This window comes from Camellia sinensis, chromosome 8 (genome assembly GCF_055761805.1).
Source record: "Camellia sinensis isolate YWXY chromosome 8, ASM5576180v1, whole genome shotgun sequence".
Lineage (NCBI taxonomy): Eukaryota > Viridiplantae > Streptophyta > Magnoliopsida > Ericales > Theaceae > Camellia > Camellia sinensis.
Genome location: NC_138968.1, coordinates 19,339,380 through 19,364,361, shown reverse-complemented (window position 1 = coordinate 19,364,361; position 24,982 = coordinate 19,339,380). Strand labels below are relative to the sequence as shown.

Here is a 24,982-nt window from a genome sequence, read left to right as displayed (position 1 = left end):
GAGAGGTGAGTGAGAGAGACAGGGTCTGCAGGGTATAATTAAAATGAAAAATTAGTAACAAATTGGTTAATAAGCTGAGGTGAGATGAAAGCATAGTAAGAATTATCACCACCAAGGATGCGATTGTTGCGAGCCCACTGCACGGAATAGGATTATTAAGGCTAGACATAGCTGGAGGCTCATTGTCCAAGTTTTATGAAACCAAAAAGGAAACTCTCCAATCCGATAAGCATCAGTGGAAATAGAGTTCATTATCTCACCGGCTGAGTGCATCATTTTCGCAGCATTGGATAGTTTTAATTGCTTCTTATAAATGGCTGCTGTTAGCAAAGACCTCACTTTAGACCGACAAGTCTGCTTCAGAAATACCATTGCCTTTGTGCTAAGGACTCAACGCTCTTTGAAAAGGAAAGTAAGATGGCCAACACATATCCCTCATTTTTAAAACTTTCTTTGCCCTCAGCAACCTCAATGAAGGTGTTGAGAATAAGTGGACCGGCAGATAGAGTAATGACTGCTAGCGGCGTGAACAATCCCGACATCAAAATCTCCTTCCAATTGCATGAAACTATTGTCCACAAAACCGATGGTTGGGATGATGGGTCGAGTTATTTTTTCTTATTGAATTTCTCTGTGAATAGCGAGTAACAAGCTTGTGCTTGATCTTCCTCGCGCAATTTGGGCATATCTTCATGCTCAAGTGTTTTCTCCCTCCCTATTTTCATCAGTGGGCTCAGCCACCAAAAGGTCATTTTATTGAAAAACCTAGCTTTCACAAATGGAGTAATGGTGACAACAGACTCAGTTTTACTACTTCCATTGACCTCACTGTTCAAGGGGGTACATAGATTTTCATCAATTTCTTCATATTTGTAACCTTGTAAGTGCGTAGCAACAATAAACTTGCCCCTAAAAAGGGGACAGTACATCCAAAGCTACCTTAGTTGAAACTTCTTTGATAAAAATGGCGGTGACGAGGGATAAACAACAAGCAATTGCAGTAAACAAGAAGGCAAGAATTAACAAAACCCACGATGATGCTTTTGGGAAATGTTTTCCTCTAAGGCTAATCATTAAGCCCATTGGCAACCATGTTAGTCCTTGAAACAAAACTAGCAACCACCAATGCAGAGGTGAAACAGACCGGGACAACCTGATTTTATCAACTAACATCCAAATACCCAAAATCAAGTATACCAATCCCAAAACCCCATTGAAAATGGCAGATATCATTTGCAAACGCGTAACACCACGAAAGTGATTTGATGGTTTCTTCCGAATGACATTGAATAAGAACATGACCACGAGCAGTATATCAAAACAAATAATCATGGTGTGGTTGATACACAAAGAAGGCCGTGTCACAAACATGAAATCGATGGTGCAAGGCTAAAGAACATTAAAGAACAAAATTTACAATGATTATAGATTTTTTACAATACATGATTTTATAAATAATGTACAACCATTTTAAACATGTTAATAGATGCCCTTAGAATAGAGTTAACAAAATTAAACTTGCAATAATGTTGTTTTGACACTTACTCGCAGTAACTTCTGATTAATTTTCAAAATCAACCCATAAATTTATATATAATTACACATGCATAGTGTGTGCACCTCATCTTTCTTAAATTTATAGTTGTAAAAGTTCTTGCTCTCAAGATATTTTAATAAAAGCACTCTTGATCATTATTGCCTTTCGAAAAATAGGCACGGGGCGATGCATAGCATGGATTAGGTATTTCTAGTCTCTAATCTTCTCCATTTCTATGGGGTTGCAAAATCCCCATTATGAAACATAAGACATTACCATAAGCTTCAATGTGACTCTGTAGACTGATAATGAGACCATTATTCCTTCACAAGTTGCCCAAACAGTGAATTTTCTCGCTTCATCAGCTTCAATGGCTCAATATACTCTACCAATTTTCCTGGAAAAAATTAATCAAAGCACGTTGCTTCAGAATTTGCAGGAACCACTATTGGGTGAGGAAGAAAGGAACAAAATTTAAGTAACTAACCATCGCCGATGGCCAGAACCATGGTGCTATCCATGACGGTTGGTATTCTATGCGCTACTGTGATCACAGTGCAATCAGCAAATTCGATCCTAATGGTTCTCTGCAAAATTAAGTCTATTGCGTTGTCGATTGAGGCAGTCTCTTCATCGAGCACCAATATCTTGCTTCTCCTCAAGAGGGCACGGCCCAAACAAAACAATTGCCTTTGTCCCATGCTCCAATTTGAACCATCCTGCACAACTGAAATGAGAAAGGGGTATAGAAATGAGGTCAGCATCCAACTTATTTGGCATATTAAAATATAAAAAAATTTAAATACTTTTTTGGTGTATCCCTCACGTATTCTGCCATATCCTTACTGTATCCAAATTTAAAAAAAAAAAAAAATTAAAATCAGATGCTTATTTGTCATATTCAATACGTTTCCCACCATATCAAACGCCTATCTGTATCCAATACGTATCTGATACTCGTACGACACCTTTTTTGGAGTATTTGTGCTTCGTAGTTTACTAGGAAATGTATAACCAACTCAACATAGTGACATAATGCACTCAGACTAATAAAATCGATAGTCATGACATGGGCAGAGCTGACCTGACCCTACCCTCCATGATCTGCTGGTGGGAAAATAGTTTTGGGATTGGTCCGCCTATTCACCCCCAAAAAAAAAGGGATTGGTCCACCCAAGTGGGACCCATATGATTATTTATTTGGTGGTCGACCGTGGATAGTGGCCAAAGGTGGTGGGAGAGGGAGGAAGGAGTGAATCAGTCTTAAAAACAAAAGAAAACACCCTCTTTTTTTTCATTTTTTTTTGTTTCCAAGAAATTTAAAAACAAAAGTAGAAAATGAGAAACAAAAAACAAGGCAATAATTCCTGGTAAATGGAGAGTAAAAATCTTTGGCTTCTTACCCATCGAGTCCATGCCCGCTTCTTTCTCCTAAACAACCTCTCCAAGCTGACATTTTCCAAGAACCTGTTAAAACAGTAAAAACAATCACATATTTAAGAAAATTGAAAAACTAATTTGAATAAACAAGAGGGATTGATATATTACCTCCCATATTTCCTGATCAGTATGCTGACCCAATGGATCCAAATTATATCTCACAGTCCTATTAAAAAGAGTAGGATCCTGAGGTATAATCCCAAACCGCGACCTCAAATCATGAAGTCCGAGGGTAGAAATATCAATCTCATCTATGACAATCTTGCCCCCTGCAGGCTCCACCAGACGAAACAAAGCACCGATCAGTGTAGACTTCTCACTACCAGTCCTTCCAACGATACCAATTTTGTGCCCTCCTTCAAATGTGCAAGTTATTCCACGAAGAACGATTGGCGCATCAGGCCTATACCTGATCTGTTTCAACATCAGATTTTCTCAGTTGGGACGTTAAGAATCTGTCGGATTTAATGTTAATGTACACAAAAAAAATTACCTTCAAATCTTGAATCTCGACTTTACCAACTATTGGCCAGTTGGCCGGGGGGCGATTCGCTTCGATTACTTCAGGTGCTTCACTTGGAATGTGCATGTATTGGTTGAGCCTTTCTACAGAGATAATGAGGTTTGCTAGAGTACACTGGTTTTGAATGGAAAAAACAAGGGACATGTTTAATGAGAGACCATAAGACAATGCCATTCCAACAAATCCTGCAAATAAGATGAGGTAATGAGAAATTCCATATAAAAGGAATCATTAGTGGATTATAGTTCCATCACTTCCAGCTTATGAAAAGAGCAGCACTGTAAATTTTGAAAAATTATTTACATTTTTTTGGGGGGAAGTGAAATCCGTTATCAGACGTGTTTATTTAAGTTAACAGTTTTCATTTAGGTTAATAGTTTGCAAATTTTTTGAAAAATAAAAGTACAAAACAGTACCCTAATGTGTTGTTTGGCAACATTTATGCCAAGAGAAGGTTTCCACTAGTAGGAGGTGGTGGCGGTGGCTAAAGGTGATTTTCATTACGAGAAGGTGATCAAAGGTGGTTGATGCCCGTGGGAAGTGGTTGGCAGAGGCGAGAGGTAGTTTCCAGCTGCAGGAGATGGTGATTGTCAAAAGACCTCACTGGTGACAGTGGCTAGAGGTGGGGGTGGCCGGTAGGGGTGGGGGTGATGAGTGATGGGTGGTGGCCAGAGGCGATGAAAGCCGGACGAAAGAATGAATTTTTTTTTCCTTCTAAACCAGTGAAACTAACTTCTTATTTTAAAACAAGAATTTAGTACATTTTGTGAAGTTTTGAAAACAAAAATAGATGCCAAACTAGTTTTTGTTTCCAATTTTCAATTTTCTTTTTTAAATATTAAAAGGAAAACCATAAATATAAATGTAACCAAACATACCCTAAATAACTTTTTGTTTTCAAATGAACTCTAATTTGCTTGGGATATAGCAATAATAACTATATATAAAACAAAAATAAAAATAAAAAATTAGAAAAGTACCACCCACCAGAGCTGAAAGTTCCAGGAGGAAGCAAAACCATGCAGAGTGCTGATGAGGAGAGAACAACTGCAGTAAGTACTCCAAGCCGTTCGATCAACCACTCATTTGCTGCAAAACAGTGGAAAAATGGGCTGGCATTTATATCAATGAGGTCAAGATTCTTTACGAAGAATCGTTCCTCCTCCCCAAAAGCTCTTATTGTCATAAATCCTACTATGGATTCAGCAAGATGGTTTGCCACAAAAGACTTTGTTGTGCCATTGATTCACATCAATTCTTTCGCAGCGCTAAAGTATTATCTCTGTCGTCAATAATCAATGCGAGTTTACCATTTTAATCATATTTAATGCAAACCATCTGATTTATATAAAATAAAAATAAAAATGAGTTTTATGCAACATTAATTTTATTTTTTTCCATGGATCCAACAGGATTCCCCAGAACCTTGTAGTCACAAAATAGTTGAAACTTACATAGTTCCAATTTGATGCATACTTAACTTCAAGCAAACATAATGTCAAATATAATGTTAACATATGAATTGGTGAAAAACATCACTATGACAAGCTATGCTTTTACATTTTTACCTTTTCTACAAGTTAGGGAAAATATATGATTCCCCACAAGTAAATCAATCAATGGGAATAAAAACTAATGCGGAAAAATTAAATTAAAAACAACACAAGAATTTTACGTGGTTCCCTCAATGTGAGGTACGTCCACGGGATCGAAATCCGATTCCACTATCAACCAAATAGTTTCAAATGATTACAAACGAGACACGAATGGTCTCACAAAACCATCCTTAGGTGAATTCCAAATAATCACAAATAAATAAGAGGAAAGACCTCACCAAATAGAAGAACCAAAATCTTCAAAACCAAAGTTGTAGAAGACCCAAAATAACGAACCAAGTTATGCTTCAAAGCACAAACCCAATGAAGACAAAACAATCTCTAGAGTATCAATGGCTGGTAGTGCCTCACTAATGGCCGACAAGGCTTCATCAATGGCCGGCAAGGCACCCTTTTGGCCGGCAGAGGGCCGGCAATAGCCATCCATGGCCGGCAGGCCACTAATGCAATCCTTAGTAAGTTGGAGCAAAAAGATTCTGAAGTGTGCTCAACCCTGCAAACAGAGCCTCTTGAGAGCATAGCGGAGGTCTTTTTGGGGAGAAAACCAAGCGCATGCATATTCCACTTCCTAAGGCGGAGCAGTGGCAACGTAGTTTAATATGTTAATTGCTTAGTTTATTCGCCTCAATGTTGTAATTTAATTAATTAGTTTACTAGTGGATTAAAGTGTTTGTAATAATTAGTAATGAGCTGGCTAGTTATTCATTGGTTTGTAATAATTAGTCTAATTAGTTTAATTAGATTAATTAGCGTAGCTTAGACTAGCTTAGCTTATTTATTCGGACCCTCCTTCGCGAGGGCATAATCTTGTAATAAGTGTGCGTGCGTATGTGTATGTTTTCCAACCTCACGTCTTTCTTCCTTTTATTTATCCTATTTTGATGGTTAGATTAGGGACATTTTCAATTAGCATACCTTATGCTTGCATGTTTGCATCCATTCATTTGTCTTGCATGCACCAAGGCTCGGCGCATCATTCAAACTGCATTGCAATTTCAATAATTCTTTTAATATGTGTTTAACCGCATGTTATCAAATGCTTCATATGTCATATTAGTAACCGAGCCTATTAATTGTATTATCGCATGTGTTGCATTAGGTATCTTGTATAGTTAGGGAACATGCATCTTTCTAACTAGTTTCTGTTTTGGCTTGGAGTACGCAGTAAGCTTTTTCGCTTTAGCATACTTGCATGAGTGTGCATGATGCCATGATAGCATGTTTGTCATGAGGCTATGTGCTTAAATGATTAACTGTATGAATGCCTGTGGATGAAGGTTTTGTTGTTTGAATTGGAACGATTGAATGTGCGTTTTAAGCCCACTTTATTGTGGCAAATCATGTTTTAAGCTCACTTGAGGGTGGCAAATTCAAACCATTTTTGCAAAACAAACATGACTTGAAATGTTCCAATTCTTGCGATTTAGTCTATACTTGCATGTGTGCGTCACATAGTAAAGCTAGTTTAATAACCGAAATAAGAACACATAATGTTTATAAAAAATGATATCACGATTAGTAAAGGCCGATCTTTGATCGAGCGAGTGGGGGTGCTCATTTCAGGACCTTCCCCTTTCGTATCTAAGTTTCCTAGAAGAGGCAACTTTGGTGATGACGGACATGCGGCCTTTGGCACGAGTCAGGGTTTCCTAAATTTTTTCAAAACAAAATATTTAGGTGGCGACTCTGTATCTGGCAAAGCAGTCCAATTTTGACATTATTTGATTTAAAATCGATTTTCCAAAAAAATTTGCCGGATTGGACTCTTTGGTGATTATCAATTTCACATTGCACTCGTGAGACTAGATTCAGAACTATGGGAGTCCGAACTGTGAGGCCTTTCTTTTCAAACCCTTTCCGAAAGGCGGGGCCGTAGAAAAAGGCGAGTCCACATCGCGCCTGTGGTTGCTTTGGTCGTGCCCGCAACTTGTGTCGGTTTGTTTGCGACCGTGGTGTAGTTTTCACACCCGCGACCTGTCTGCCTATAAAAGTCTCCAAAAGATGAAAATATCTATTTTTCTTGATTCCATCTCCTTCCTCTCTCTCTTCTTCACCATTTTTAACCTTTTTAAGCTTTTAAGCTTGGGTTTCATCTATTTTTACCCACTTTTTGCCCCCTAATTCCATATACCAAAACGTAGAGCTCAACAAGAGCTTCCATTTAATCTGAGCGGCTCGTATTTTTGTCGCTGGCGGTTTTTCCGGCTTGTCTCCTCTTCGCTTCAAGAGGTAGGGTCTATTTCTTAAACTCGATGTGAGTTTGGTAGTGTAATTATGATGTATTTTATATTTAGATTTTGGTGATTATTTGGTTGATTTTAGAGTTATGTTTTGTGAGTTGAGTGTTTTGCTAAATTGGAGGTTGTTGGGCTATAGTTTTGCTATTAAATCTATTTTTGATATATAAAATTGGATGTGGGTTTCTAAAAGCGGAAAAGCCCCAATTTGTGAAAACCTTAAATGATATTGTTTTTGGAAGTTGGACTGATTTTCAGAAAAGGATTTGATTGGAAAAAAAAATAGTCTAAGATTTTGGAAACAACCAGTGTCGTTACTTTTTGGACAAACATTGGGTTATTAGGAAATACATATATATGAGTTTTGGGATATTAGATTGTATATCCGTATTGTTATCTTTTAATTATTGCATTAGAGATAACTATTTTGGCTATTGGTGGAGTATAGCATTGCCCTGTGTTAGAAATTACATGTGAATTAGGCAAATTGGAATATTTTCGGAAAATGTACATAGCATGATGCATGTCATGGATTTGGAACTCAAAATTGTAAGTTTTGGAAAGGTTATTTTTTAGAATTGTCACATTGTGTTTGAAAACATTACTTATCATTAGATGGGACGTTACACACACTAAAATTAAATACTAAACTATACCAAATTCTTTTAGAATAATGGCAAGTCCAGGTATCGATCCATAGGGACAATTGTGAAATTAAACTAATTTAATTGTTAAATTCCTAATTTAACTTTGATGAAAAAGATGAGGGATTCATAAACTAATAATAATTAAATTAAGCAAAGCGATGAAACTAGCAATTATAAATAAAATTGGAATTTACTGATTTGGGAAAAACCTAGGGCAATGAGTTCACCACTAGCTACATAAATAAGGATTCAATTTGAAGTCAATTATGCTACGGTTCGAACTAAATAATACTTCAAAACTACAAGTTCAAAGCATTTATCAAGAAAATCATCACGTTTAATGTATAGGCACGAACTATCTCAAGTAGTACGAATTGTTCGCTCTAAACTAGGGTAGGAAAACGACTCGTCCCTCGTTGTATGGCTCATCTCATACCTTGAATATGAAACAAAAGAAAATAATTGTATGGAAAGCATTCAACAATCACAGAAAGCCAAATACTCAAAGAAATAATGAAAAATATGTATTTGAAACTTCTACAGCTCCATACAATTGTTCAAACCTTTATATAATCAAAAATCAAAAAGAAAACCTCAATACATAGCTAGGGTTTCATCAAAACCCTAGAAGAGAAGAGCCTAGCCACTCATGGAGGAGTGGGAAGAGGTGGAAGACCCCATGGAAGTTGGATTGAAAGCTTGAGAATCCTTTCCTCCAAACCCTAGCCTCTCTCTCCTTTGAAAAATATCACCCTAATCCAGCCTCTTTCTTGCCTTTTTATATCTCTGCTGTCTTTCAAACAGGTTCAAAACATCGGGCCCATTTTCCGAGGTACGGCCGCACGTGCGGGAAAAGTCAATGCACGTGCGGGAAGCTCTTTTCTCTCCAAATTCTGTATTTTTGTCCATTTTATGCTCCGACTATGTACAACTTGATTGACATTTAAACAGACATAAAATATATAGTTTGACAAGTAAGTACGTTAAAAGATCCTAATTAATAGCCTCAATGTTGCACAATTCGGCCTTAATCATCATTTGAAAATGTTATTTTTGGAACACATTTATTGTGTAATTTGAAATGTTGAATAAAGTAGTAAAGCTTTAAGGGGGTGTTAAGCAGAATTAAGTTGGCCTGTGTGTCCATGGTGAAAGACCTAAAACCCGCATAGTAGGTGCTGATCCCATCCGTATAATCCCGATAAAATGGCATAGTGGCTTGTATAGCATATTATTATGAACACTAGCTTTGGAGATTTACCCATTTTATTTATTATCGCTTTGGTTTTGAAAAGGATGTTTTCAAAACGGTTTTAACAATGTATTTGCTGTTGTTTAGTGATGTATTCGCATTTGGTTTTAGCAATGTAACTGCTGGTTGGTTTTGTGGTCTACCGAACTTGTTTTGGAAATGGATTTTTATTCAAACAAATGTTTTGAACTCGAAAACATTTTGAATAAACAAATGGTTTTGATGATTGGAACAAAAGGATTTTTGTTGAGAAATCAAACGGTTTTTGGCAATGCATTGAGCATATTGTACATATGTACTACATCATAATCATTTATGCTAGTGGGGCATATTTAGTTTTTAAAATATTATCTACTGAACTTTATACTCACCCTACGTGGTTGAAAATATTTTTCAGGTATATGACATTTGTGGATGTGGACTCGAAGTTGTGTTTAGAGCCGGGTAGGGTGGTTCCATTATTTATAGGCCTTGGGCCATTTGTTCCTTTATTTGGTCATGTGTCATTCTTGTAAGGATTACACCCTTTGTAAATGACGTAAGCTTTTGGGCATTTTAATTTGAAATATATATATATATATATATCATCTATTGTACGTTTTAGTCAAAGAACATCCATTCTACGTAGATATGAATGTAGAATGTATGAAATCGGAATAACACATGTATTGTGTGACACTATTTTACCCATTTGCATGAGAGATATTATTTATTTCTATCTAATTGTCATCTTTTTACTTATCGACTTTGGATATTTTCACATGGGCTGACCTCTGTAAATCCGAAGTGTGACACATGTCACAATTTTGAATGTAAATAGTTACACTTACAGCTTTTGTTTTAAAAACAACCATTCTTTTAACTTTCTACTTCATTAATTTTTTACAATATATAATGAGATGATCTCTAATTATGCTACTTAATAGTATCAGTATACTCTAGTTGATTTTATTATAGAAGAGGTCGATGCCACTTTTATTTATTTATTTATTTTTATTTTAAAAATTAAAGAGATATTTAATTATGTTAAATTTGTAAGACTTATAATATTTTCTCCAAACTTCAATTTAGATTATCCTAAAATATGTTACAAGTTCTTAAAATAGAAGAATATACACACACACACAAAAAAAAAAAAAAGGAAACAGAATTGTAGGTCTATCAGAAAATAAAAAATAAAGCACTTCTCATGCTTCTTGGTGTTCTAAAACTTAATAAAGTGAACAACTTAATGGCTCTGTTTGTTTTGAGAGATAGAGTGAGATTGAGATTGAGATGAAGGTAAGATACATTATATATTGTGTTTGTTTTGGGAGATGGAGATGAGATTCATAATCCTATGAGATTAGGATAGGCCTTAGTGTTAGGATTGAGATGGAGGTAGAGATGATATTAGGAAATTAGTCCCATGGGATTAGGTTTTTTTATTTTTTTATTTACATGTTGGGCATTTTTTTTAACATTAATGTTTAATGTTTTTGTATTTTTTGTTAAGTAAAAATCATAATTTTATTTGTTTAATATTTTATATTTCTTTTATAGAGTAATAATTTAACAATCTCAACATTAACAACTACCATCAAAATAAACATAATTTTACTTAATCTTCTCACCAACAATCCCCTCACTATCAATCCCCTCCATTTTATCTCTGAAAACAAACGAAGCCAATTGGTGTTCTAAAACTTCCTCTCTCTTTAAAAATATTTTCTACAAAAAAAATTCCAATTTTTTATTTTATTTTGTTTATAGAAAACGATTTCCTATATTTAGTTGCATTTTTAAAACTAATACATTAATAGTTACATTAGTGGTGGTGATAGTAGTAATGGCGGGATGGAGGTGGTGATAGAGGTAGAGGTGGAGGCGTTGGGGTAGCGGTGGTGGTGGTAGTATTGGTGATAGGGTGGAGGTAGTAGTGGTGGTGGTTGTGGAAGTGTAGTGACAATGACGATGATGGTGGTGGTGGTGGTGGTGGTGGTGGTGTTATGGTGGTGGTGACGGTGGTGGCAATGTGATGGCATTAGTAAAAGTTTAGTTCGAAAAATTTTATTTTCTGCCTAAGTAGGATTGTTTTCCGTTAACCATAGAAAATATTTTTCCTTGATTATGAAAAATATTTTTCATTGACTTTTTTTTTTCTTGTGCCAAATACAAAAAAATACGGAAAACATTTGTTGAAAAATGTTTTTTACCAAAACAAACTAAACGTAAAATAGAAAATTAGATAAACAAAAAGGAGTGAGACTCAAATGAAGAAAACTCTTAACACTTGCATGGGATATAATATATGGTGAATAATTTATTTTATTATTATTTATTTAAATTATACACGTATGCCAACCGCTAATATGTATAGAAAAATAACTCGTATAAGTTATATCAAACGATCCAAAACATACCTCAATAAAACATTAGAAGTTATGTCATGCTTATTCGAGGAAATTAGCTTTAGCAACGTTATGATAATTACCCACCCAAAAAAAAAAAACGTTATGATAATTATGTTCATTCATAATTTCAAGTTGTTTGTCCATTATACCACTATAATATATTTTTGTAATTTTTTTTTACAAATTAAAATATCTCAATTAATTCTTTTACATAAAAGTCTTCAAAATTGTTTAAAAAAAATTAATAAAAAAATATAAATGAATTTTTGATATGTTTGATATAATAGAAATAAACCAGGGCCATCTTAAGCTTCCATGAGGCCTAAAGTAAAATTTTATTGTGAGACTTTTGATATTTTAAACTTAAATATAAATAATATTTATTATTTTTAGTAAATTATATCATATAAAATTCATGTCTCTTCGATTTTCATAACTAAAATTTGAGAGTTATTTAAAATATTTAGCTATGAAAAAAGAAGAAATTAAAAATGTCAAAATTTATCAAATAAATAAAACTTATTAATTCAAAGCGAAAATTAAGAAAAGTTTATACAACCTATTTCAAATTGGTGGGGATTATTTTAAAGTGAGTTTTTTTTTTAAAAAGATATATTACACTACAACATATAAGACTTTTGGCGACCAATTATTTTGGTCCCTAAAACTATTATTTTAGTCTCTAAATAATTTTTGTGACAAAATTAATTTCGTCACTAAAACAGTCACTAAAAGTGCGTCTGGAAAAGTCTTTAGCGACCAATTTTTGAAAATGTCCCCAAAAATAACAATTAGCGACCAATTTTATATTGTCACAAAATGTTTAATTTTACAAGACTAAACATTTGGTCGCTAATACTTCGTCATAAAATGTCCAATTTGGTCGCAAAAAACAAAATAATGACACTTTTAACGACTATGATATTTGGTCGCTAAAAGACATATAACTTTCTCTACAACACATTTTCGTCGCTAAAAATCGAAGTTAAATTTTGTAATCATTTAATCTCATAGCTAAAATGCACAAAATTAAATGTCATCCAATCATATTTAAAAAAAAATGACATCCACATATCAAACCCACTCTATTCCCAAACCATAATGAGTTTATAGAAAGTAAATTTGACAAAAATTAAAACTGAAAGTTTCCAAATTCAAATCAAAGTAGTAACAGTTCAAATGAAGAATAGCAACAATAGTTTCTTCAAAGAAAATATCTAAAAAAGCATTTTCTCAACATCAATATCAGGCTTTATATCAGACAGGCTTGGCACAAGAGGCTTCAAGTTGTACTTAGGCGTGACACCCTTTGGACATCCCTGCAACCCAAAATTCAAAAAGAAGAATCAAATAATAAGAATCAACACAACATAACCTCATTAAATAATCAATAGTCATTCATAATCAAACAAGTTACAAATAATGAAAAAACACGTTATCTCAGTGTACTTGAAGTATTAGTGAGCTATAATAAGAATCAACACAATAAGGCTATCATAATCTAAGCATGTTATCATAATCAAATGTTCTAAATAACAAACACACTAAATTTATAACAATGACAGATCTATCTAGAGCAAAAGGTACTTACTATGTTGGTAAATCAATAGTTAAACCTCCCCGACTAATCTGTTGCAGCACCAAATCAATCTTGGCATTGACCTCCACGCTATTAGACTCCAAGTTGTGCACTCTTGCATTCAGTTCCTTATTGATTCTTCGTTGCGCTCCCTTCTAGTTTCCTCATTTTCTATCTCAAGAGCAGCACGAGTACGTCGACCAGATGCTGTTGTACTAGGTTTAGGACCACATCCTAAACCACTTATGTAGCCAGACTTACGCCCAAACACCTCAATGGAAAGCTGCTCATCAGATAGCGGGCCAGATCTATCTTCTATAGCTTCATTCTCCCGCTCTTTAAGTTTTTTCTACAATTGTTCATGAAATTAAATATAGTCATTTTATATATACATTGTAACAGTGCAACTGAACACATTGATTTTCCTATTTACTTATCCTAGAGAGAACATAATAACTGGTAGAGAAAGCACCATAATCTAGTAGCAGGTCTAATATTCTAACTGAATTTTCTAACTTCAAAGTAGCATTTCCCAAAAGCTGAATTTTCTAACTTGAATTTTCTAACTTTAAAGTATTAACAGGTCTAATATTCGCTTCAAACATGCGTTTTCAGTTGATCTAGTCCTAATATTAGAAAATGATTAGGACTAGGTCTAATAGCAGGTGTATATATTTTGAAGCCCCCTTTGGTATCCCTGAGGTCAGTCACCACCGCTAAAAGGCTCCAAGTCCAATCTAGTTGAACATAAAGAGTGAAACATTTTCATGGAGAGCAGCAACATTAAGCCACCCAAATCCCAAAAAACAATCAACTGAACCCATTGATTTTCCTATTTACTCATCCCATAATTTTCCTCCCTCAACTAATTGGGCTACCTTGGTTGGTTAAATTCATTAAAACCCAGAAAGCATCACTCTGCTTTTTTCGGATCATGCTGAATGATCAGATTAATTACTAGGGACAAATAAACTACCCCATCGATAGAATTGCATTGAAATCTGGCTAATAACACATTAAACAGAAAATATAAGCAATCATGTTTTGAGATTTTTGTGGCATAATCGACGGCCATAATACATATATAATAAGGTAATATATAATTACCCACATTTATGAAACAGAGTTATCATCTTATGTCACATTATATCTATTTAACGACAACACGCTTATACATCAAATAATAAAACATACCATCATAATATTATTGTTTTATGAATCTGATTGAGACAATTGAGACCAAAAAAAGTCAACATCAATTGTTTTGTGAATCTTACTCTAATTTTCTAATATTCGCTTGATCTAGTCCTAATCAGTTACATTCATAATCATTTACATTGTTCGTTCTTAGTGCTAAAGATTCACAACACATGAGCCTTAGACAAGTAATCATTAACAGGAAAATAATTATATTTAACATTAGAAAATTCTTACACGTCTAATTTCAGCTTCATTATGGACCCATGCTTGCCTTTTCTGACTAAAGTGTGTCTTGTAATACAAATCAACAAGTCCAAGCTCCTTTCCATCCTTGTCTCGCTGTCAAAACCTTTATAGTTAGTATCCTATGGAGTACATACATCACCATGTAGACCCTATGATTTAAAGGTCAGTTGTTTACCTCATCGTATTGCACCTTTCTAAATGCTTTGAGCCAGCTGTATGGAGGACTTTAAGCTCAAACCGATTTTCCTTGTTTTTCTAACATTTCTCCTGCATGAATTGTAAAAATATATTCAAAAGAAATCAAGTCCATGTGCCCAAATGCTTAGTAACAGCAGCAGTTACATGCATAGCAGCAGCCTCCGCCACAGCAGCAGCTGTAGCATCATCAGCAGCCCAAGTACAAAATGTGCAAGAATGTCTTAGTATTGCAATCATCAATGAAACTGTTGATTTCCTATTTCTTGGTTTATCTATGGTCATTTGTTATGCTCACTATAGATCAGCTGCCAACAAGCATTCAGTTCAATGTTCTTACCATATTTAACTATGGTTTCTCTCGACTGGTGTGTTTTACTCTGTCTTTTCTATACTAAACCAAGAACATTAGGTTTTTGATGTTAAATCATGGATAGGGAACCAATAAAGTCTTTAGTGTATAGAAAGGTATCATTTAAGTACTGGTGGCTTTCATTCAAAACTTGTTCAAGCTTGATTTGCTTACATAATGAGCCGATCTTATCTCAAGCTTGGTTCATTTTTCAATGTTTCTAACTAAATCATATAATCCATATTTCTTATCCAACCGACATATATGAAAATTTTATCTCAATGCTTGATAGTTTCTACAACATGGTATTTTTGTAAGGTGTTTTTTTTTTCTCCTGTCATGGAATTGCATTCATTTTGAGTAGTGATGTTATTGCAATGATTAATTTAAAATATATTTACCAAAAATAGAATATGCAATTAATAAAAGATGCTTGATTCTACAAGTACAATCTTGCACATTTTGTTCCATCATATGTTGAGTAACCATGTTTTTAACCTCATTTGTTTCTAAACGAAATCATGTTTGCCGTCCAACCAGGGGTAGAAATATGTAGGATGTGCTATTATTTAATTTACCTGGTACGTCTTATCATCCCATAATTGACACAGGTATCGCCACACCTCTTTTTTGATATCTTCATGTGGGTTTGCAAGGGCTCATTCCGTCGTAGGGAAACTTCTAAAATGTTGGCGTAGATTAAAGCGGTAGGTCTTGTATCGGAGTTTCATCATTCCAAGGATAGAGGCAATAGCATAAGGTTCATTACTAAAAATGAAACCTTCCTGCCATACCAATAAAATTAAACACTTCAAAACATTAAGCAACATAATTCATAAACTAAAAGGGAATATTAAACTAGACTAAAAACAAACTATCTTACTCGAAGGTATGCAATTAGCGTTTCTTTATCCCCAGGGCTAAAAAAACTCCACTTAGGCACATTTTGTGGGGCAAATTGCCTAGTGACGATCCCCAACTCGGTGGTGAATTTATCAGACCATGGTCCCAATGGATTCCCAGTAATCCTACAAATTTCAACATCCAATCGCTTCCCTTGACTTTTTATCTTGAGTAATGCGAGGCTTCGTGACTTCCTACGTCCTTTCTTACGCTCTGTTGTATCTATTAAAAATAACATATAGAAAAAACACATCAATGTCTAACATATGCATTGGATGAAAAGAATAAACAACCAACCAAAAAAGAATATAAAACTAAAATATTTACAAACGTACCAGCAATACAACAACCCGTGCTAAAAGTATCCAAGTATGAGGCTTGTGATGTAACTTCATGCATAGATGCTGATGCTGATGCTGATGCAGCTGCAGATGTTGATGCAGATGTTGTTGGGGGCACAAACTTTGACGTAAATGAAGGAATTGACTGAGTAGATGTGGATGCAAAAGATGTAGCTGCTAATTTGTTGGGCACATAGCCTCCTTGTCCTCTACCTCTAAAAATCAATAACAAGAACAATAAAATGGTTTCAGCTGTCTTACATAGAAATGTCTAGTGTATCTAAATGATGATCTTAGTAGGTTTAGTACTATAAAATGGTTTCAGCTGTCTTACATAGAAATGAAGTTTCTGAACAAATTTTGCAGCCTTCTACTTAGAAGAAAAAGATAAACTCTACATTTTCATGCTCTATTTTCCAATTCTATTGCTAACTTCCAAAACTTTGGACTGAATCTCCTATATCTTTATCATAACACTTGAACTGGTGCTTCATCCTTGTGATCAGCTTTAACTATAATTGAGTAAGATTACAACTATCACATGTGGGTCCACTTTCATTGTAAGTAAGTGATAAAAATATTATAAAAAAAATGTGGCTGTAACAAGGCTCTTCAAATTTATTTTGAATGTAATGTGAGTTGCATTTAGAATAAATTTAATTTATACATTTTTAAATTATGAATACTTTTTAAATGAAAATTCTGAATACATAACATTACTTTACTGTATCGAATTCCAAATAAGATATAGAGGCCAGGTCTGTGCAGGAAATTAGTGTTGCAAAGCCACTTCAACTCCAAGTAATTAGTCTAATCTAATTGTATCTAGCTTTAACTAGCTCTACTTTCACCTTCACCAATGTTGGTGTCAGATGAACTAACCAATCAGCACCAAGAAGGTATTCAGTTCAAAAAATAAAACAAAAAAAAACCCAACAATTTGAAAGTCGTGTTTATTTAGTTTCATAGGTGGGATCGGATTAGAAACCAGTTAACTCCATATAAATCACAGTTGGTTGGAAAAAATAATGGGGGGACTAAGAGTCGTATGGGATTGTTAAGGCCCACTTTTAAAAACCAAATTATAAAATGGTTTCAGCTGTCTTTTTTTTTTTTTTTTTTTTCTTTCTGCCATACCTTTCTTGGCGAAGTTTTTCTGCCATCGGATCCAGTGGCACTTCCTTCACTACTTCAAGAATTTTTCCCTTCTGTACACTCGCTTTTGCATTTGTCTTCTTGAGGACCTTTTCTGCAGTAGCTGCAGGTGCAAGTGCAAGTGCCTGAACATATCACATGAAAAACAACAAAAGCCAAGTGAGGATAATAAATAACAAAACAGCCACAAATAATACATACAATGCCATTACAATTCATATGAATTCTGAAATGCAGAAAACAACAACAGATCCATTTATTTTCTTAGGTCATCAACTGTTGTTGGCTACAAGTACGTCTTTCAATTGGCCTTTAACTATTCACATTTCACATATTTAACAAAATGAACATTTCAGCAATGCATAACACCTTCTTACTAAAGATTGAACCATTGAACATTGAAATTAAGAAAAGAAGACAAAAAATGAAGAAATTGCAAAACAGTCTAAATATGACACCAGTGAAGAAATTGCAGCAATTACTAAAGATTCCTTATTAATAGATAATAAGGAATGATGCTTATTGATAGTACCTTTGCAGCAACAGATTCCGTTGCATGCTTCCTCCATAGATCAGCTTTCCAAGTTTCAAATTCCTCTCTACTCATGATGGGGGGTCCAAGATTGATGCCCATCCTAAAATCCGCAAGATCCCTAAAATCCGCAAGAAAATTAGTCAAATTGTTTTGAAAAAGGATAACATTACATTAAAGGCTGAATAGATGATAAAAAAAATGTAAAGCCTATTTCATTGCTGATAGTCAAATGATCATACATCATAACAATTATTGAACCATAAACGCTTCAAATGATTCATAAACACAGAACTTGGTTAAAGACTCTTCCAATACAACTAAAAACTTAAAGGACAAATATGATACTAAAAACAAACAACAAAACAAAGCATACATCCTCAAAATAAGGTAGTTAGAAACAGAAGCACACAGTATCTTTTCTCAAGCTTTTCCATCTTAAAGGACAAATAAGACAAAATATTCATCGATAGATATAATCTTCATCAATTTCATCTTCCGGATCACTATCATCATCAATCATATCATCATCAACTTGATCATCCATGTTAGTGTCATCATCATCCGCATTATTATCATTAATGAGCACTTCATCATCAACTTCAAGTTCCTCCTCGTGAAATTCGCTAGTAATATCAACACATGTCATTTCCATGTCTTCTTTGCATAATTCTATGGGTTGATCATCAATGTGCACCACATCCCCAAGTCCATACGACTCAAATTGTTGGTATGGTTCATCTTTGTCTTTGTCTTCCTCTTCCGCTTCCTCTTCATCCTCTTTCACTAAGATGTCATAAATAGCCCGTGGTAATACTCTTTGTACAACTTGATAATTATTGCCCCACTTCGTATCTTTCAAATAAAACACTTGTTCCGCTTGGCATGCTAACACAAATGGTTCATCTTTGTACCAAGTCTTCGTAACATTTACACTAATGCAGTTAAACTCATCAACTTTTATTCCAATTTTTTCGTTACCAACATCCCACCAATCACACTTAAAAAGAAACACACTATTCCCACCTAGATATTTCAACTCAATTATCTCTCTAATAACACCATAAAAATCAATAGGTTTCCCTTTATGATCTCCCTTCACAACCATGCCACTATTTTGAGTTTTTCGGTACATGTTACAATCTTGAGTGCGAAACCGAATCCCGTTGATGATACAACCATTGTAGCATGTCACTCGGTAATTGGGACCTCGAGCTAAGTTCATAAGTTGATTGGAAGCATCCATTGTCCCTTCAACTTGCAGCTTTGTGACCTAATTCCATTGTTAATATGAAACGCATTAGCATACACTTAAATTCATTATTTCAATACACAAATAATGTTCAAAAATTATAACTCTTACGTATTTTAGAAACCATGTATGGAACTCTGATTCTAGCCTCTCTTGCTGTAGACGCGCCCGCGTGGGCCTCGCTGCTACAGTTTGGACTCGATTTGTGTCACGGTTCTTAATCTGAACCAAAGAGTCCAAATCTGGCAAATCGTTTTGAGAAACAGATTTTTGAAAAAGTAGTGCCAAACATGGACTGCTTTGCCAGATACAGAGTCGCCACCTAAATATTTTTAAAATGGGAAAATTTAGGAAACCCTGACTCGGTGCTGAAGGCCACATGTCCGTCATCACCGGAGTTGTCTCGGCTCGGGAGCTTGGGTACGATCGGGGAAGGTCAGCTATGAGCACCCCCTCTCGCCCGGTCTGAAGACCGGCCTCTACTAACCGTGATATCCAATTTTGAAAACGTTATGTGTTCTTAAACCGGTTATTAGCCTAGAGTTACTATTTTGTGCGCGCAGCAAACAAGTATAGACCAAATCGCCCAAATTGGAACAAAACATTTCATGTTTGTTTTTGAAAATGGTTTGCTACTCGCAAGTAGGCTAAAATGCAGATTTTGCCACCCTCAAGTGGGCTTTTAGAAAAGATAATTTTGCCACTATCTAGTGGGCTTAAAACTCACAGTTTTAATGCATTATTCCAATTTAGGTAACTCAACCTCCATCCACAGGCATTCAAGAAGTTATATCACATAAGCAGCTAGCCTCATGGTAATCATATTGTCATGGCAACACTCACACGCATGCGATATGCTAAAGCATAAAAGCTTACCTAGTACTCCGAGCCAAAACAGAAACTAGTCAGTAATCATATGCATGATCCTAGTTCATGTTAAAAATGGCTAATGCAACACATGCAAAGATGCAATCTAACAGACTCGGCTAACCCTAACATGGCATGTGAAATGCTACAAGTAACATGTATTCAATTTGGAATTGAAAAGTACAATGTAGTTTGTATGATGTACCGAGCCTGGTGTATGTCAACAAATGCATGAATGCACGCATGCATAGCATAAGGTATGCTAAAATAAATGTGCCCTAATCTACCATCATAAGCAGGTAAATAAAAGGGAAGAAAGAAGTGGAGGTTGGAAGACATGCACACCACGCACACACACTTATTACAGACACACCCTCACTCGGAGGGACCAAAATAATAATACAAATTAATTAACTACGTAAGCTAATTAAATATTACAAATTGCTTAATTAATTAACAAATTAACTAAACTAAAGAAAAACAGTAAACCGCCTCGGGGCGAGGGCCAGATGCAACACATGCTCGGGACTGGCTCGGAATCGCACTGCCATGCATAGTTTGCCTCTGTTTTCCCTGCTCTGCTCCTCTGAAAACTGCCAAAGTCTCAGGGATACCTCTCAGGACACTGGGGGATATCATCGGCCGAGCAGAATTTCCACCGGCAATAGAATTTAGTCACCGGCACAAAATAGATCCACCAGCCATCAATTGACTGCCGGCCGGCATTAAATACTGCCGGCCGGCAATAAATTCCTGCAGAACCTGCAACTCACAGCAGCAGAGGGCAAAATCTTGCATGGCAATGCAATTCAAACAATTTATGCACCAATCACATTCCTTATCATGTTAATGACTCAAAGGAGGATGTGCCCCGATTCTCGGACCACCAATCACGCATTTCCATGCATGATGGCCCAAAGAATCAAGTGTGCAACTTCAATTTCAAAATGCATGCAAACCAAATAAACACACAAGGGGGCCTAACCTCTATCATACTCATCTCAAGAGGCAAGGTGATGCATGCAAGATGCAATGCAACTTAGGCATACGAGCTAAGGATGCAGCATGCCGATACATTCAAACATGCAAGGTGAGCATGCAAATAAGCAAAGGATGGTCTTAAACATGAATTAGGCAGCTCTAGTTAGGCCTAAAACAGTGGCCAATGGAAGAAAATGAAGTGCCTTGAAATGCATGCGCACGGGCACGCAAACCGAGGCAATGGCATATGCAATGCAATGGCTAAAATGGCATATAGAATGCAACATGGACTTATACTAACATGAGAGAGCCTCAGCCACACTCACATAAGAGGCCGATGGATGAAAATGAAGTGCCTCGAAATGCGTGCACACGGGCACGCAAACCGAGGTAATGGCATATGCAATGCAATGGCACGGAAAATGATATGCAAGCATACCAATGGGTATTAAACACTGAAATGTGGGGGAAAACAGCCCCGAAATGAGGCGAAAACACACCCGATGCACGGAATAGTCCCGAAACATGGACTTTTGGCACCCGAAATGGCTTACAGCTATACAAAGCATGCACAATATGGACATGGAGCATGAAGACAGAAGCAAAACAGCTTCAAAATAAGCATTTTTCTAGTACAAGTCATGGCCAAACAACAAGCAAAGATAGGGCAACAATGGCATGCAAAAATGGCTCCGCAAGGGAGGTAATGAAGCAAGTGGTAGATGAAAAACCCAAACAGAAAAATACCCTTCTACAAGACTGAAGAGGGACCAAGAATATGATGTTTTTCAGTAGTTTACAAGGCTCGAAAACAGATACAAGCATGGCAAACAATTTATGCAAGATTAAGGCCACAAGAGGGCTATAACATGAAGTACACAAAATATTCATCAAACAGAAAAAGACCCTTAATGAAACATAACAACGGGGTCAAAATATGGCTGTTTTTAGTTCGGACCAAAGTCCAAAAACAGCAACATCAGGGGCTGCCAAGACATACAAAAATGGGACCAAAAAGAGGATATAAAGGGAAGTACAACATGGAAGTCCCAAACAGTGTTGAGCCCTTCTTCAATGTTTAAGAGGGGCTCAAAATAAGCCTATTTTCAGTTTACATCAGGCTCTAAAATAGATCATACACAGGCCAAAAAATACATGCGAGATTATGGCATTTAAGAGGGGTAATGAAGCAAGTGCAAGCTACTGTCCTCAAAAAGCAAGAGGTCCTCAATCAAACATGAAGAGGACCACAAAATATGATGATTTGAAGTTTGGGTCGGAGCCCAAAGATGTAACCACAAGGAGCTAAGATATAGGCTAAAAAAATGCGCAAAAGAGGGAAAGTAGGACTCACCTTTGTAGAACCAATCTTTAGCAACCTTTGGACTGAGTTTGGGAGCTTTTAACCTCTGGAGGACAGCCTCAAGCTGCTGGAATAGGCGTTGGATGCCTTGTGCTATGAGTTGATGAAGAAATGGCCCAAGAACAAGGGTGTTTGATGGTTGAATGGGAGAGATAGAGGGAGGTATATGGATATATGTATGTATATATCAGATATATCTATATATCTCTGGTTTTTTGTTCCAAGAATCCAACCCTAACAAAGGAGGAGGAGAGGTGCTTATATAAGGCAAGGAAAACACTTAACTTACAAGCTAAGTCAAGGGAAAGGGGTCAAAGGGGTTCAAGGGGGGTGCAAGGCTTCTAGAGGAAGCTAAAACAGCTGGCCAAGCTTGGCCAAAAGGTTCAAGCTTCTAGAAGGTTAAGGGGTTCAAAGGCTCACAAGGTGCAAAACAAACACACATGCACGTGGGGGATCGATTCTGTGCATTCCAGCTGGCACAGCTGGAATCCACTCAATCTGCAGAATGCTCCGGAAGGTCGTCGGCTAGCAAAAATTGCCGGTCAGCAAAATAAAGTGCCGGTCGGCACAATAAATTGCCGGCCGGATAAATATAGTGCCGGTGGATGGCCGGTAAGGTCAAAAAACTTCCGATTGGTGTCCAAATTGAAACCCCGGAAGTTAGCTTTCCAATGGCGCAAACCTTGCATCAAAATTCCTCCTGTGCAAAAAGTTATGCCCTTTTCCGTGAAGCCGCGCAGATTCGATCCAACCGGGATGATGCCCGACTTCAACTGATCATATCTCCCCCACCCGGACTTGGCTCTAGGAGATTCTTGAGTGCAAAATGAAGCCCCGGAAGTAAGCTTTCCGACAGTGGTGGCCCCATAGCTAAAATCCAAGTGTACAGATAGATAAGCCCGATTCAGCGAGGGCTGCTCGACTCGCTTCTACCCGGATTCATGCCGAACTTCTCCCAAACTAGTTTTCTCCTCTCCTTTCCTCTTTTCTTCAACTCCAAAACCCTAAACAAAGTGTTTTGAAAGATTTGCCTCTCTTCTTGCCGAAGAAACTGATTCTTTGCCCTGCATATCTCTCAACACCGAGCAAACCATCAGTAGTGCCCAAGTCTTAAGGGCGGTCAAAAATGGGGTGTCTACAGTTGCCCCTCTTTGACAGAACTCGAAAGTCATAACAATGACGGGAGTGAATGTCAAAGCCCAGAGACGACCCATTTTTGACAAGGCCGAAGACTTGGACAAACAAACGAAATACAAATAAATAAATGGTTGTGCCCACAGGCTGCCTACGTATCCCTTTGCAAGGAATCAAACCAGCGTAGTTCAGGGGCAGGATGCAAATGATATGCAGGAAGACTTTGATAATTGGACTTATACGCCACGCAAAGCCAGTTTGTATTCAAAACAATGCAATGTACTAACAAGTACAAGTGAGGTGCGTAAAATAACGCGAGAGGATACATGCAAGATGCAAGTCAGGTGCACAAAACAGTGCGATGCGCAGAACAGCGCGAATAACTTTGAAATGCACAAAACAGTGCGATGCGCAAAACGGCGCGAACGAATTTTGAAATGCACAAAAATAGTGCGATGCGCAGAACAGCGCGAACAACTTTGAAATGCACAAAACAGTGCGATGCGCAGAACAGCACGAACAATACAATGCATAAAACAGTGCGATGCGCAGAACAGCGCGAATGATAAACTGCACAAAACAGTGCAATGCGCAAAATAGCACGAATGATAAACTGCACAAAACAGTGCGATTGAGGTGCGCAAAATAGCGCGAATGTAGTTGCACAAAATAGTGCGATACGCAAAATAGCGTGATTGAAATGCACTAAACAGTGCGATACGCTAAACTGCGCGAGTGATTTGAAATGCACTAAACAGTGCGATTGAGGTGCGCAAAATAGCGCGAATGTAGTTGCACAAAATAGTGCGATACGCAAAATAGCGCGATTGAAATGCACTAAACAGTGCGATACGCTAAACAGCGCGAGTGATTTGAAATGCACTAAACAGTGCGATACGCTAAACAGCGCGATTGAAATGCAATGCACAAAATAGTGCGAGTGAGATACAACCACAAGATGCACAAGACAGTGCTAGTGAGATACAAAGTGTAAGTGCACAAGATAGTGCGAGTGAATGCATGTTCCATGCAAATGAGGTGCATTTTCTATGCAAGTACGGAAGAGTGCATTTTCTATGTAAAAGATACGAGCATTTTCTATGCAAGAAACAGGAGCATATTCTATGCAATATTGAAAGCATATTCTATGCAGAATCGAAAGAAAACATATTCTATGCAATGGAAAGGCATCAAACATGTACTCTGGTGCCTCCGATTTACCTTTCGGAGGACTTGG

At 36.5% G+C, this 24,982-nt stretch overlaps 1 long non-coding RNA gene and 1 pseudogene across 1 annotated transcript; both read right to left on the bottom strand.

Moving 5' to 3' along the window:
• Positions 1–1,676: 1,676 nt before the first annotated feature.
• LOC114259746 (ABC transporter C family member 10-like) lies at positions 1,677–7,277 on the bottom strand (annotated as a pseudogene).
• A 5,989-nt stretch (positions 7,278–13,266) lies between these two features.
• Positions 13,267–14,940, bottom strand: LOC145796842 (uncharacterized). Its single transcript, XR_014337425.1, has 3 exons — positions 14,846–14,940; positions 14,659–14,763; positions 13,267–13,573 (listed from the first exon to the last, which is right to left on the bottom strand). It is a non-coding gene; the product is annotated as an uncharacterized LOC145796842 (long non-coding RNA).
• Between the last annotated feature and the right edge of the window lie 10,042 nt (positions 14,941–24,982).